The sequence below is a fragment of the Ischnura elegans genome, chromosome 7 (genome assembly GCF_921293095.1).
Source record: "Ischnura elegans chromosome 7, ioIscEleg1.1, whole genome shotgun sequence".
Lineage (NCBI taxonomy): Eukaryota > Metazoa > Arthropoda > Insecta > Odonata > Coenagrionidae > Ischnura > Ischnura elegans.
In genome coordinates this window covers 37,134,861-37,149,330 of record NC_060252.1, presented here as the reverse complement: position 1 = coordinate 37,149,330, position 14,470 = coordinate 37,134,861, and positions in this window count along the sequence as shown.

Here is a 14,470-nt window from a genome sequence, read left to right as displayed (position 1 = left end):
ATTAAAGTGATGGTAAGTCGCTTAAAGGGTCATATCCTCTAAAATGTCTCTTGCTCAGCATTGCGCACGCGCCTACGTGAACGACTTCCTTAACGGCAAACCCTGATCTCCTCCCCCCACCCCCTCATCCCTACCCAGATAACAACAAGTGGGTCACCGGAACTCCCCCAAAATGCCGCAAGACCCTGCATGGCGCCTTTGATGGGCAACCACCGCGGGAAGCTTTCTAATCCTCTACTCACCGATATCCCGGAATCCTGCCTCCCTTCCCCTGCCATTTAATTTTCTCAGGCACTGAACTGGCCATTCCTCGCCCCGAAAACGGAGACGTCGGGACGGGCCAATGTGGCGATACTTTTATTTTATCACTCTCAGGCATCAGGTCAATAAACCTACGACGGCGCGTGATGGCAGTTTCTTTCTTTTCTCCCCGATCCTTGTACTGGTTATCTCTTCCTGCCTCCCTCTATCTCTCTTTGCACTGACTTTAGTTTCGTTCCTTACGTCCCAAGCAGCAGACTACGTCCATCGGATATCTAAATGAGGTTGATGCATGGGCGTACCCTGCGAGGGGCAGGAGGGGGCAGCTGCCCCCCAACCTCTAGAAGCAAAAATAGCAAATTTCTCAAAGGAAAATAATATTTTTTCAAGCAAATAATTTGAAAAACTAATAAAGAGCTGTTACAGTTTCCTTAAAATATTGATTTCATTTACCTTTTCCATGCTTAAATCTTGCCTACAGCTTGAACAACCATGGCTTGCCCCCTCTAGTTTTGATCCTGGGTACGCCCTTGGGTTGATGTATCCAAAACATGTTTCAATTACACAATGGATATTTTGACAACGTTACATGGATATCGCTTTTGTAACATCCACAACGAATTATAAAAATAGCGTTACTTATTGTTAGATATCCAAGTTGTAATTTCCGTGATATTAAAAAATTGATGTACCTAACAGTATCCGTAAGTAGCATATGTTCTGTATAGAATTGAAGAGCACAAATGTTTTGTCTGTATATCTGGGGATTATCAAAAACCATAATAAGCGCACCCATTATCTACTCATTAGACGTTGTGAAGATATCTAAAGGTGCGTTTTAAAGTGTAAACACAGTGTAAAAGGTTTTACACTGTGTTACATTTCATATAAAACAAATTACATATAACATGTTTCACGAAAAAGTTACAAATCCGTGTAACATATTACATGTAACATTGTGTTACAAAACAAAAATTGTTGTATAACACGAATGCTTGTTTTATAACACAATGTTACATGTGATATGGTACACGGATTTGTAGCTTTTTCGTGAAGCACGCTATATATAATTTGTTTTATATAACGTGTTACACAGTGTAAACGCACTTTAAGATAGGTTGTTATATGGACCTCCATGTCCACTGGACCTGCAGCATTGTTTGACGGGTCCTTTGGATATTTGACAGGTATCCGTTCAAAGTTAATTGGATTAACATGGATATTGCACGAATGCCATACGTTGACGCCGAGAATGTTGTCTGGATGTTGTTGCGATAGTGATTGTTGCTTGGGTTTCCGTTCCATTTTCTGGGTAGGAGTGCTTGCACATCTCTGAATCTATTCCGTTTTAAAAGGACGACGTAATTGCGTAGGTTAGAGTTACATTTCTTTGTAAAAATGGCGTGGAATTGCGCCAATGCACGAACGAAATTAAAACGGACTATTTTGCCATCTCAAGTCCACAGTGGCGCAGCGAGGGGGGGAGGGGGTTTGGGGGATAAATTTTTAAGTTTAATCCATTGTACTTAATTGGATTGGTATTGCTAACAGAATGGTGTAAGGATTAATAAAATATCCCTCAGAAAGCCGTAAAACTCACCATTTTGAACCATTTATCTTAAAATTCCGCAATTTATTAATCTCGCACCTACCGCTTATCCTGGTGGGTATGCCATACCTCCACACACCCCGGTATTGGTTTCGCCTAAACCTCCCCTAGGTGCGCCCCTTCAAGTCCATGCATGCATTCTCGCTTGCGTTCTAGCGATTCGCCGCTTTACACGACGCAATTTTAACTGCGCCTTCGTACACACGTCGGATTGTTCAGTTATGTGACCGTGTAAAACGGCCTTCAGTTGATATCATTAGGCCTGCTGCGGCAGCTGGAAAATATTAACACTTCTTGGTCTTGCCCCCTTCACATTTGACTAGTCTTTGAGGCCGGCCAATTAATAATTTTTTGCGGGGAAGCTACAAGTAAACAATTAAACTCGCACAACTCGAACTCTAATTCATTTTTTTAATACTCATTTTTATTACAAACACATATTTTTAATGTATATTTGTTATTAATTTTTTGCAAGAACGAGAACGTGGTCCAATTAGTCCAAAATAATTCTGAGAGTCACTAATCACAATGCAAAAACACGTAACAATGCGTGACGGTACCACAACCCAAGGGGACTACATTACATGTAATATTCGTGCCACTACCGCTGGATACGAAAACACGTACTTTTACGTGAGCGGATCATATTGTATTAACTATGAGGATGATGTATATGCGGAAAGTGGAGTAAATAGGTACTCACCAAAAATGAGGGTATAAAGAGCCATGGCTCTCTAAGCGGCATTTTTTAGTAGGTTTAGGATATGCATTGATGACGAAGTAACATTAAATATACTGCCTTTAATGAGAATTTCCCTTCAATAATTTGAAAAAAAAATGAATGAATAGCGTCCACAGAGCTAAAAATGTCCTATACCCGCATCCCACATTACTTTACTCCTCGCTGCGACACTGCATTTAAGGGGTTGGCCATTTAATGGTTTTAATTAATCATAAAGTTATAAATTCCCTAGTAATCAAGAATTTGGGTTGTCACCTGTAGGGGTACAGTGGAATGGGAACATGAGGGAACATAAAACCCACCATAGTTTTTCACGATTTAATAAAATTTATGGAAAATAAAAGAATAAATGTTGTCTAGTTCACTTGTATATTTAACTTGTCACAACCCGGGTTTCATAACTTAGTTACATCTCCGGGTTTCGTAAATATTTTACGATACTCCGTTAAAACTTTCGCGGGTACTCGTCATGTTAAATAAAAACTTTTGGCGTATGTCGCCTTAAAATAAGTCGCACTTGGCAACCCGTGATACGGAAAAACTATCAACAACCTACTCCTCCAACCTCCCGCTCCCCTACCTCCACCCTCTGACACGGATAGCTATATATATGGATATAAATTCCCACCTCATCAAAATCCCTTGAGAAAGCGACCAGCATCGGTCGAGAAACGTTGGAGCCACCCAAAAATTGACGTGGCGACATAGCCCAAAAGTTTTTATTTAATATGTCTACTGATACTCGGGTCATGCCTATTCAAATATACAAGTGAACACAACAAGGTTATTCTTTTATTTTCTATAACGGAAAGGTTTCACATAATTAAGCCTGAATTTATCATATATTATCATATAAGTTTATATCTATTTAATAAAAATGCTTCACAATTCCATAAACATTCATCTTTTAGGCGAAGTTACGGTATGATATTGAGGTAAGTACACTATTACATAGAAAAATAAATAAATAAATAACAAACAGCTCTAAAACTAGACCAAATTGTGATTTATCATACAGAACCAAGAAATTTTATTGTTTCTCCTCCCTGGGAAATTAACGAATGCACTAGTTACCACGGTACTTCCAATAACTATCGAAAAGAACTCTGCTTCTTTACTCATCTCGGGGCTGGTCCGAGATGTGGTCTACTCTTATCTCTCGACATCATCTTTCGGATTGACTAACTGAGCGATTGAGGGATGACTCACTGAATTGAGGTATGATTCACTGAACGAGTGAGTGAGCCTTGAAGTGAAGTAGCGGAGCGAATCTCGAGCTGTTTTCGTTTGGTTACGTGGAGGAAGCGGCCAACGATTGAGGTCATGCGTGCCGCCGAGAGATGGAAGGGTGCATGGGGACCTATGCATTGGTGTAACTTGCTCTTACGGAAGTCGCCGACCAACTACGGAGTAATTAGCTCTCCTTGCAAAATCCACGAAGGGATTCGGAAATATCTTCCACTACCTCTCGCAAGTGGCCTGAAATTTGCAGCGGATGGTTTTTGGGAGGTATGCGGGCTAACCATATCAATATTTGCGGTCAATTCGCACGCATTAGAAAACCATTTCAATGAGACAGCTATACATTTCAGAGAGGCATACGGGTGTATGCCGCGTGATGTATCGGAATTGCTCTGACGTTTCGTGACCGACTGCTGGCCACTTCTTCTAGGGAATGGTGCTGGAGTTTGGTTCCGCTGCCTTTTTATTTTAGGTGGGCGGAGGGAGTGAGGAGGGAGGACTGGAGGGGGAAGATGAAGAAATGTTGTGGATGACTGGGTTCCATGTATTATTAATTCTCAATCTGATATCTCTGTTATAATCTTTGAAAAACAAAAAAATATTATTATTAATAGGGGGACTATTCAGGGGATGGTTGTTCGTGTACGTTTAATTGTTAAATTTGTTGAATACCCCGATAAAATATCATATATGAGAGCTGTATTCGGTGGTTTGGGAATTAAAAAAATATTAAATTTAAAAAAAGCAAACCAACCTGCCACTTGAATCAGGTAGAGCGAGCATAATAATGAGTTAATTTTAATGTTAATTCAGTTTAATGGCCATGTTCAGGGGAGAAAATAGTTATCCACCTGAAATCTTCCGCTTTAATTATATCAGTGGGTACTTCTCAAGTTATCGGTGTCTCCACATCATTGATGCCACAAAGCAATCTCTTTCTCTCGCTGTCGTAAGAGCAAATGATGATACGGATCTAAGATGACAATACTAATGGAATTGGAATTAGTTAGCGTTATTTTACTTTGGATTTAGTGGTTGATAGTAAAATATTATTTCTCCGAAAATCAGCATCATTATCTACATAACGACATGCTTGATTCAAATGAGATCGTGGATCAGTTGTAATGACAATGACACCTTTCTTTTCCCTGTAGATGATCCGGAAGCTAATTGAAAATCCGGTATCGAACATTCCGTTGCCATTTAATTGGCCCTTAATATCGACCCTTGCTGTTCCTTTCTAAAGATTTAACAACAAGCCAGTTAGTTGCTCACGTTTTACAGAATGACAGAGTTGGCATTCCCGGTATAATCCTTATTTTCTGGTCACACTTGAGGTATTTCGCCTTCCGGGAACCTACGATTTTCGTTTCATCATCGATTTATTTAGGGTCTCTCCCAAAGGTCTGGCGCCACATATTGAGAGGATAAGTATCAGGACGGGGGTGGAAAGTCCATAGGGGGCGAGGTGATTCTTTTTTAGCTGGAATTAGTAAACTCAGCGGCCTCGACTCTAGTGCCCTACCACAGGGGTAGGCTCGTAGCCAGGGGGAGGCTATATAAGAAGGTTCAGCTATCCTCTCTTCCTCCTCAAATTTTGCCCCCATACGTCGATACGTTGCGATTCATATGTTTACTTATTCGGATTATACGGGGTTTTATTTTAGTGCTAAGGGTCCAGAGATTTTATATAAAATTTAATTTATGCAGCCAATTGATTGTTCTTTTCAAATTATTAGTATTTATGCCTGCTTACGAACTTCTTTTCTGGGGCTAGGCATATTGACGACTCCATCACGAGGTAAGCAGCGACTAAAACGGCTGAGAAGTGATAAGAATAAGAAATTCGGAAATAAATATCAAACGCTGAAAATTTTGGGAAAAGATATTTAAAATAATTTTGCGAAACTATCTTTGGCCCTAAAAGCTAGCAAGCACCCTTCCCAATCCCCGAAGCAAATTGATAACTACTTGCTTGCACACTTGGGAGTGCATTAGATAACGTGATTTCCGAAGATTCTCGTCTAAATACCCAATAAGGAATCAAATTCCCTATAAAAATCATTTGCTCCACTCCGGGAATATCGCGTGGTGAGGGAAACTACAGAGAGAATCCCCACCAATGCCATGTATTCGAAAGACAATAAGCCTTTTTACTAATTAAATTACAGTAAGGTATCTCAAATGAAAAATATATCTTCTATGGCTCAGGAAATGCCCAGTTTTGGTTAAATATGCATTTGGCCTTCGCTGTAACTATGCGCACAACCTCATTTGTCTTATGCTGGTGTATACGAAGCAATTTTTCCACTTTTTCGTGCATATTAATGGAGTCGACCGGTGTCGATAGACCGTATCATTTTCGAAATGATACGGTCTATCGACACCGGTTGTCTCATAAAATAGTCATGAAAGAGTGGAAAATAGCATTTTATTTTCCGTTAGCTGATGGAACCATTCCACCAAACTGACAGTACCCATTCTATTTTGTAACTTTAATGGCATAGACGAGGAAGGCTTTCCACAAAAATAAGAATCTACTTATAGATGAAGAAAAGAGTATAGAAGTTAGGAAAATAATTAATCAGATGCTACTTTGGGATCATGGTTCTCTACGGCAGGGGCGCAGCTAGGAATTAAGGCTGGGGGTGGGGGGGTTAGGTGCAACTAATACCAGGGTGTGTTGAGGTGTGGTATACCCACCAGGATAATCGGTAGGTGCGAGATTAATAAATTGCGGAATTTTAAGATAAATGGTTGAAAATGGTGAGTTTTTTTACGGCTTTCTGAGGGATATTTTATTAATCCTTACACTATTCTATTAGTAATATCAATCCAATAAAGAAAAATAGATTAAACTTCAAAATTTCTCTCAGCTCTGGGAGGGGGTTTATCCCCCAAACCCCCCCCCTCGCTGCGCCACTGCTCTACGGGAGCGAGGCTTGGGCGTTGAGTGCCTCAGAGAAACCTTTAGTGGAAGCATTCGAAATGTGATGCTACCGAAGAATAATAAAATTAAAATGGATCACCTCAGTAAGTAACGAGAAAGTGATAAGATTGGGAGAAATGATATGTCTTCTAAAAACCTTTAGGAGAAGACGGGACGACTTACGTGGCCACATTATGAGACATGATGGCCTGATGAAAACAATCGTAGAAGGATATGTGGAAGGGAAGATGGGCAATGGACGGCCCCGAACCGGGGCGCAGCTAGGAATTAAGGGGGGTGTCTAGGTGCAACTAATACCGGTGTGTGTGGCGGTATAGTATACCCACCAGGATAAGCGCCAAGTGTGAGATTAATAAATTGCGTAACTTTAAAGATAAATTGTTCAAAATGGTGAGTTTTACGGCTTTCTGAGGGATATTTTATTCATCTTTATACTATTCTATTAGTAATATCAATCCAATTGAGTAAAATGGATTAAACTTTATCCCCCAAACCCCCCCTCCCCCCTCGCTGCGCCACTGGCCCCGAATGAGTTACATAGGACAGGTTATAAAGGATTTAAAAGAGAAGAAATACGTCGCTATGAAAAGGCTTACTGATGATGCTGACTTATGATGAGTGTAGAAATGGTCCATAATCGGAGCAAAACGCCTGTAGTGATAGCACATTTCCTTAACGTGGTTTAATGAATATTTTTTAGGGCAATTTGCAAATCTTTAACGAAGTCCTTACCCCATTTTCCCAACAGCGCAGTTAATGTAATATAGCCCCAATAGGTGCTTCCCTGCAGGTGGTAAAATCTTTCTTCTTCCCTTAAATAGATGTTTTATTTCCTCCGTCGAGCATCTCATATTTATTAATGATACTGAAATCTCACATTTAGTTACATTCTTCTTCAATAGGAATATATATAAAATCATCTTTCCGCTGAGTAAAATACATGCACTGTAACACAAGCGCCATTGCTTTGCAAAATTTATTGTCAAGCAATTAAAATTTAGCTGCTGATTTGGAATAAATTTAAATCTATGTTACCAATGACGGATTGGTGAAATTTTGTGGGTTGAGGAGGTTTCTATAGAAAGTTAAAAATAAACCGAGAAGGGTAGTGGGTATGGAATCATGGGTATTGGATAGAAGGCTTTAATCCGAAAAGTAAAATAAATACATACATACCCCGTTGATAATTAGTTTAGTTGTAATGAGGTAAAAAACTGATATAAAACAATGCATTTCCGTACATAACTTTGGTACGGCGCGGTAGAAATGTCTTCTTGTTCTTGAGGTCATTATGGATCAGTGGCGGTAGTTCACTTTTGTTGATAATGAATTTTTTTTAATTGTTAGTTTATATAAAACTCCATTTGTGTATGAGGAAGTTCCATCGCGCCAGCCTCGACCGCTTCCAAGCGTATGTTTCTCAATCCTGTAAGATTTACCTACCTATTTGAGTATCAGTTATCTCTGTTCTGCACTGTGGTATACAATCGTGACTCTACGTTTGCATGCATCAGCACACCGCTAGAAATGATATCTCCAGGTTTTAACCTACGAGTTCTATACAGATTTCTGTCCAGGCTTTCTTCATTTTTTTATCCCATTAATAAAGTCCCTCATATGCTGATTATATTACATTTTAGCCTTAATGACTTTTACAGGCACATTTTTCGCCATTTGATTGTTCGTTTGCAACAAAATTGCTGGATATAATGGGCATGACAGATGCAGATTCGATGAAAAGAGTGGAGTTTTTAGTAAAATGTTGCGTGAAATTTTGTCATACTTGAAGAGAAGATTATATTAGTAATTGTAGAATTACTCTCCTCAATTTAATCGCTTATCGATAGCCGACGATATAAAATTTACAGCATAGTAAAGAAGCATGTGAAATGTTGGGACAAAAAAGCTGAACGTGGACAAAAAGAAAGATTCCTATAGCTCGTGGGTTTGATCAAGAAAGTGGACAAGGGCACATGCTTACCTTCAACCTTCGCTAAAAAAATTGAAACGCCATACATTATAAATGAGGAAAGTTTAGTTATCTTCAAATTTATATTTTATCTGGATTAATAAGTCAATATCGACTGGAATTTACGAAGTTTCATTACTTTTCTATGGAGTTCATCAAAGTATCGGCCGCTGAAGTCCTAGAGTCACTTTCAAATTGTCAAGAGGGTAGCTAAAAAAGTAGATATTTCATCATCACGGTATTATGGCCCCCGTTTGCCTTCGAGAGACTTTCTATAATCGTTATAACTTCAATCGAGGAACGTTCCATTGAATGCACTCATGAGTAACAGCGGGGAAAATTCAAGAGTTAAGGGGTCCATACAAGCGTGAAAATGTGGTGCACACCTGCCTTTCTCTTCCTCCGCAGACTATTTCACAGCTATTTCCAGTGCAAGGAAATGAAGGTCAGTTTACTGAGATAAGATTTCATCCTCAGGGTATCCAGGAGGCCGGAAAATATCGAGGAAAATGATCGTTAGTCCATAAAAATCCAAATGTAGGCGATCTACGCAAGCTGAGACCCCGCATCTCAATGAAGCAGTGTCGACATTTCTTTTGGTGGGGCATTACGGCTTTAATCTAATGATATACTGCACGGCCGCGGTTTCACCATTTCAGCTGCAAATAAGCTGCTAGAGCAGAAGTGTATTTGCAGCTCTGCTGTGAATGCTGTAAAAACGCCCCTCTCTCCCGGGTGATATTCCATGCTCCCCGAACCCAGGTCACAACCCCCATCCCCAAAATTTGATGTTGAATCCGCCCGTGATCGGGTTGAGAGGGTCTGCACGGAGACTACGGGTTGCCTACCTTCCGGTGTTCATCCTGGCGGCTATGGCATTGCTGCCCGGCGAAATAAAAATCGCAAGGGCAAGGGTTCTTACTCTCAACCCTCTCAACGTTACCGTCGGTCGCGTGACCGCCCTTAAAAGGTTTGCGGATTATCTCGATACATTCCGTAAAAAGGCCGTAGCTGCGAGAGGGGTAAGGGGTTCAGACCCCCCGATACGTTTTGGAGATATAGGCTTAGGTGGACCCCCTCCAAATTTACCTATAAGAATTGCATTCCTCCTCTCAGAAAGGATCGAATAAAGGACATTTTTAGGGGGTGTTCACCACTATCCGCGGCGCCTTATTCGAATACAACACTTCTTAGCGAAAATTAGTATGCTTATAAAATTAACTTTAAGAAAGACTCCAATTATCTTTAAACATTGTTGTTGAGCTGGCATAATAAAAAAAAACTTGCATTGAAGAACAAACTAAACAATTGCCATCTAGACATTTTTTTCTGAAATACTGGGGGATGTAACCATTCCTTCTCCAAATCCCTTCATTCCGCCCGTTCCACGTAACGCTCTCCGAAATGCATTCCCCTTCACGAAAATACCCTTCACACCCGAAAAATTTTCCCAACTATGGCCATGGTTTTGTATATTTATATAAAACTTGAAAATGACAGTAGCGAAAAATTCACTGTCGCCGTGAATGGAGCCTCTTCGGCATTTAAGAGTGTTAGCTAGTGACCAGATGCTAAAAGGTGAAAAAGAGGACAGCACCATATGAAAAAGGAGAATAGGGGAGAAAAAGTAGGACTCTCGAAAAATAACGACAATTTTATTATTAAGAAAAGATAAAAATTAATTAGCACTATGACTTTGTATATTTATCTGTGGATCTACTTTTTCAAGCAATTCTTGTATTTTTAACAGAACTCTTTTTAAACTTTTTAAAAAGGCAATATTTATTTGTTCCACTGAGCAGTCCACTCATATGAAATTAGAGAAAATACCCTTTCTGTATTCGTATTGTGTCCTGATATGCTGAAGCAATATTCAGAAATTTTTAGAAGTTCTGAATGGCTATTAACAGATTTACTATGCATATAATCATGAGGGCATTTTCCGATTCTCTAATAAAAAATCCCCCCGGACACCGGACGAAAATCTAAAAAGGAGGACATGTCGAGATAATCAGGACGTAGTCACCCTAGTTATAGCCACTTCGGCAACTTCTAAAAATTGCTTTATAATATTTTTTATCGATAAAAAATGGCATTTAAGAAGCTCCACTATCTCATATGCTCTCAATACTCTGCTGATTGAGGTTCCTCTAAAACCACCGCTGCATTATGATTTACTGAAGGGTAATCTCGAGTAAAATCGATAGGAAGGCAATGGAAAAATTTTGACGAAATTTAGGATCCCGAGCAGCAGCTGTTATAAGCTCAAAGGGATTTGGCGTAGAAAGCGACCGTTTGACGGCGATTTGAAATAATAAGTTTCGCCACCAAGCCGTGTTAATAAGACTGGCAACGCCGAAATAACATCGGGGAATGGTCACGATAAGATCACGCTACATTTAAGTCCCCCAAGGAATTATACTCTTGAAGTGCTTCCCCACATGATACACCAGCAAGTGCGGGGATCCCGCCGAAATATATTTTCTCTGCCAATAGGCTCGAGTAAAGGGAGCCACTCTTCCAACAACGATTCTAGCCACTTCTGTAACTTCTAAAAATTACTTTTACAGTCAATTTTTTTCTCATCGAACAAATGGTATTAAAAATACTCCACGAACATATAAACACTTCTTATAAACCTGACATTTTAAGTTCTGTTATATTTATTTCTTTCGTTTATTTTTCTATTACCATAAAGGAAATTCAATGTCTTTTTATGAAAAATTGTGTTCGTGAGAAATCACTCGAAACTTCAAACGAATCCGGTGATAGTAGTGACACAATAAGTTTACTCGACTATTATTGCTATGATCGCTAAATAATATTGGGATAGCATGAGCGTGGACCCTTTCCAAGGATGGGACTCGGTGCTGTAATTTTCTTCGCCGGCTGTGCTTGCCAAGTTTTTTTGTGAATTTCCTGGAGAAATTTTTTTCTGTGCGCTCCCATTCCGAATGACAAGGACGCGCTTTTTATCTTGAAGACGCGATTCACTGAGAAGAGAGATTACGCGTCACATGTGCGCCTGAGTCATAATTTCTCCTTCGAACTTCGGCACTCGGGGGGCACACTTCTTTGGCGCGTTATTACTCTCGTTAGACACATATATATGGGCGTAACCCAGTGGGGGGCAGCTGCCCCGCCCCCTAGAGGCAAAAGTACACTTGCTTTAAAGCGAAAGTTTTGAACAAATTTTTCTTTAAATCTAAGAAAATGTTATCATTATAAAACATGTAATTGAAATAAAAATATTTTTTTCAAGCAAATGATTTTTAAAATTAACTAGGCGATGTTATTATTTTCTTGAAATTTTGGTTACCATAACCTTTTCCGAGTAGCTAATTGAACGACCACGGCTTGCCCCCCTCTAGTTTTGATCCTGGGTACGCCCTTGGTTTGAGCACGGCGGGACTAGTTTTTATGCATGATATATTTCTAGAAATAATTCACTTTTACGTAAAATGAAGGGGAGCGTGGTGGCGCAGTGGGTTGTGCAATGATCGTCTTCATGGAATAACGGTGGGGCACTTTGCTGCTGATCGGGTGGTCTTAGGGGAAACCTTCGGGCACCACGATTCGAAGTCCTCGAAGTGAGGCCGTGGCCCAAAGAAAGAAACTGGCCCTCTTACCCGGAATGTGTAAAATTCACACGCTTGTGGCCGAGTCTGGGGTGAACTCTACTCCCACCCATCAGAAACCAACCCTCGGGTTAACATCTGATGCAATTATGAGCGTAACACGTACTCATCTAAAAAGGCTATTCGAGCTTATAGCCGGGTTCGCTCCATATTCTGCTGGCGTTTCGGTACCCGAGTCGCATTCCATCATCAGGGCTGATGATGGAAAACGACTCGGTTTCCGAAACGTCGGCAGAATGGAGAGAGAGGGAACCCGGCTAGAAGCCCGAATAGCCTTTTTTACTATATTCACCGGGAAAGCATCAGATCTTGCTTCACCAACACGTCTAGGTACTGTTTAGACGAAACCAAAGGCGCAGCAGCACATAGCATGAAAATGTATCAAACATCGTCATTGATCATGTAAACCCAAGCCGACTCCATTACTGTAATATTCTTGTATGAACCCATTGGCGTCGGGACTGCGGAGCAGCAAGGGCAGAAGGCAGGCCCGTCGCTATAGCTGATCTGGCGCCCGGGGCGAACTGGGATCGTGCGGCCCCCCCCCCCCACCCCATAACATTGATATAGTTGCAATCGGGAGAGTTGAAAATATAATTGAAAACATTTTTTCGTAATAAAGATATTTTATCGATTATGAAAGTAAAACATACAAGGATATTTAAAAAAAAATTTCGTCGGCGAACACGGTGTGCCCCCAACTTGCTGCGCCCAGGGCAAAATGCCCTGGTTGCCCCGCCCTCGCGACGGGCCTGGCAGAAGGTACCCCTGGAATTCGTCAAGGGTCATTTCTCGAGGCCCGCAAAGCTTCCGGACCCATTTCACTCATCAAAGTCGTCCCCCCCGGGAACAATTGTTCCGGCTGGCGAAGGAAAATTCCGAGGAGTAGCTCTCACTGTGTGATTCCGAGGAGTAGTTTAGGAAGAAGAGGGAGTATTGGAAGGAAGGATTGGGACGTGCAGCTGCGCTTATCAAAACGAAAACAAAACATTACTCACACGCTTGGGTAGAATCAACGCAAGAGTTTTGGTGGTGCAACTCGGTTACAGGATTTCCTACGCGTCATCTTGGATACGAAAGTTTCGGCGGCGTGTCTGAAGTAAAACCTGGAGAATTCTGCTGAATGCCGGCGAAACAGCCGTTTCCAAGATGAACCGAGGAAAATTCTGCCAGTTGTCTTCGGGCTTCACCGCGAAAGCCTACACCCTTATTTCCGTAGTGTATCTACACTGAAAAACGAAAGGTAATAAGCCGTTGCGACGTGCCGCTTAGGGTGTTTCTGATACTCATAATGAAGTTGCGATGATTTCATGGTATGTATTAGCTGTTGTTTTATGTGCCAGTCATACTGCAATCTTGATGGAAGGCTAGTAGGGGAATATATTATTCATCTAAATCCATTATACAATTATAATAATTAGGCAATGAATAAGAAATGAGGAGTGGGGTTTGCATCTTTTCTATAGCTTGATGTGAGAGCCAGGGGTGCACTTATTGATGAGAGATGATCATGTAAGTTCAGACACTTCAGCCAATCAATTATGTATTTTCCATGGGCATGAATTGTGGGGCCATATAATCCCTGTCGTCGAATGTCATTTATTTGTGCCCCTTCAATACAAGAATGGAATTGATACCTTTTACATACACATAAATGACCCAAAGAAATGTTATCAAATACACTTGTGAGTGTTTTAGTTTGTCTCTATCTCCCTCATACAAGAGTAAATACTGACTGTATTTCACATTTAAATGCTAACAGGACCCCTGCAACCCACAAGTGGGATTCACAATACATGTTGCATCATCAAAAAAATTAAAAAATGCATATTCAATATACCGCCGAGTAACGTAATTGCTGCATTTAGGAGGGAATGTGCCATCAGCATTGGGGGTATGGACAACACCGACCCTCCCCCAGGCTGATAAATAACAGGTAGTGGATATAAGAAAAAAAGCTGAATGTAAACACAAGAATGCATTTACTGAATCCTAGGCAAAGAAAAAATACCCTATCACCCCCTCTGCACACGAGCTGCTGTTTCAGAGTAAATATCAA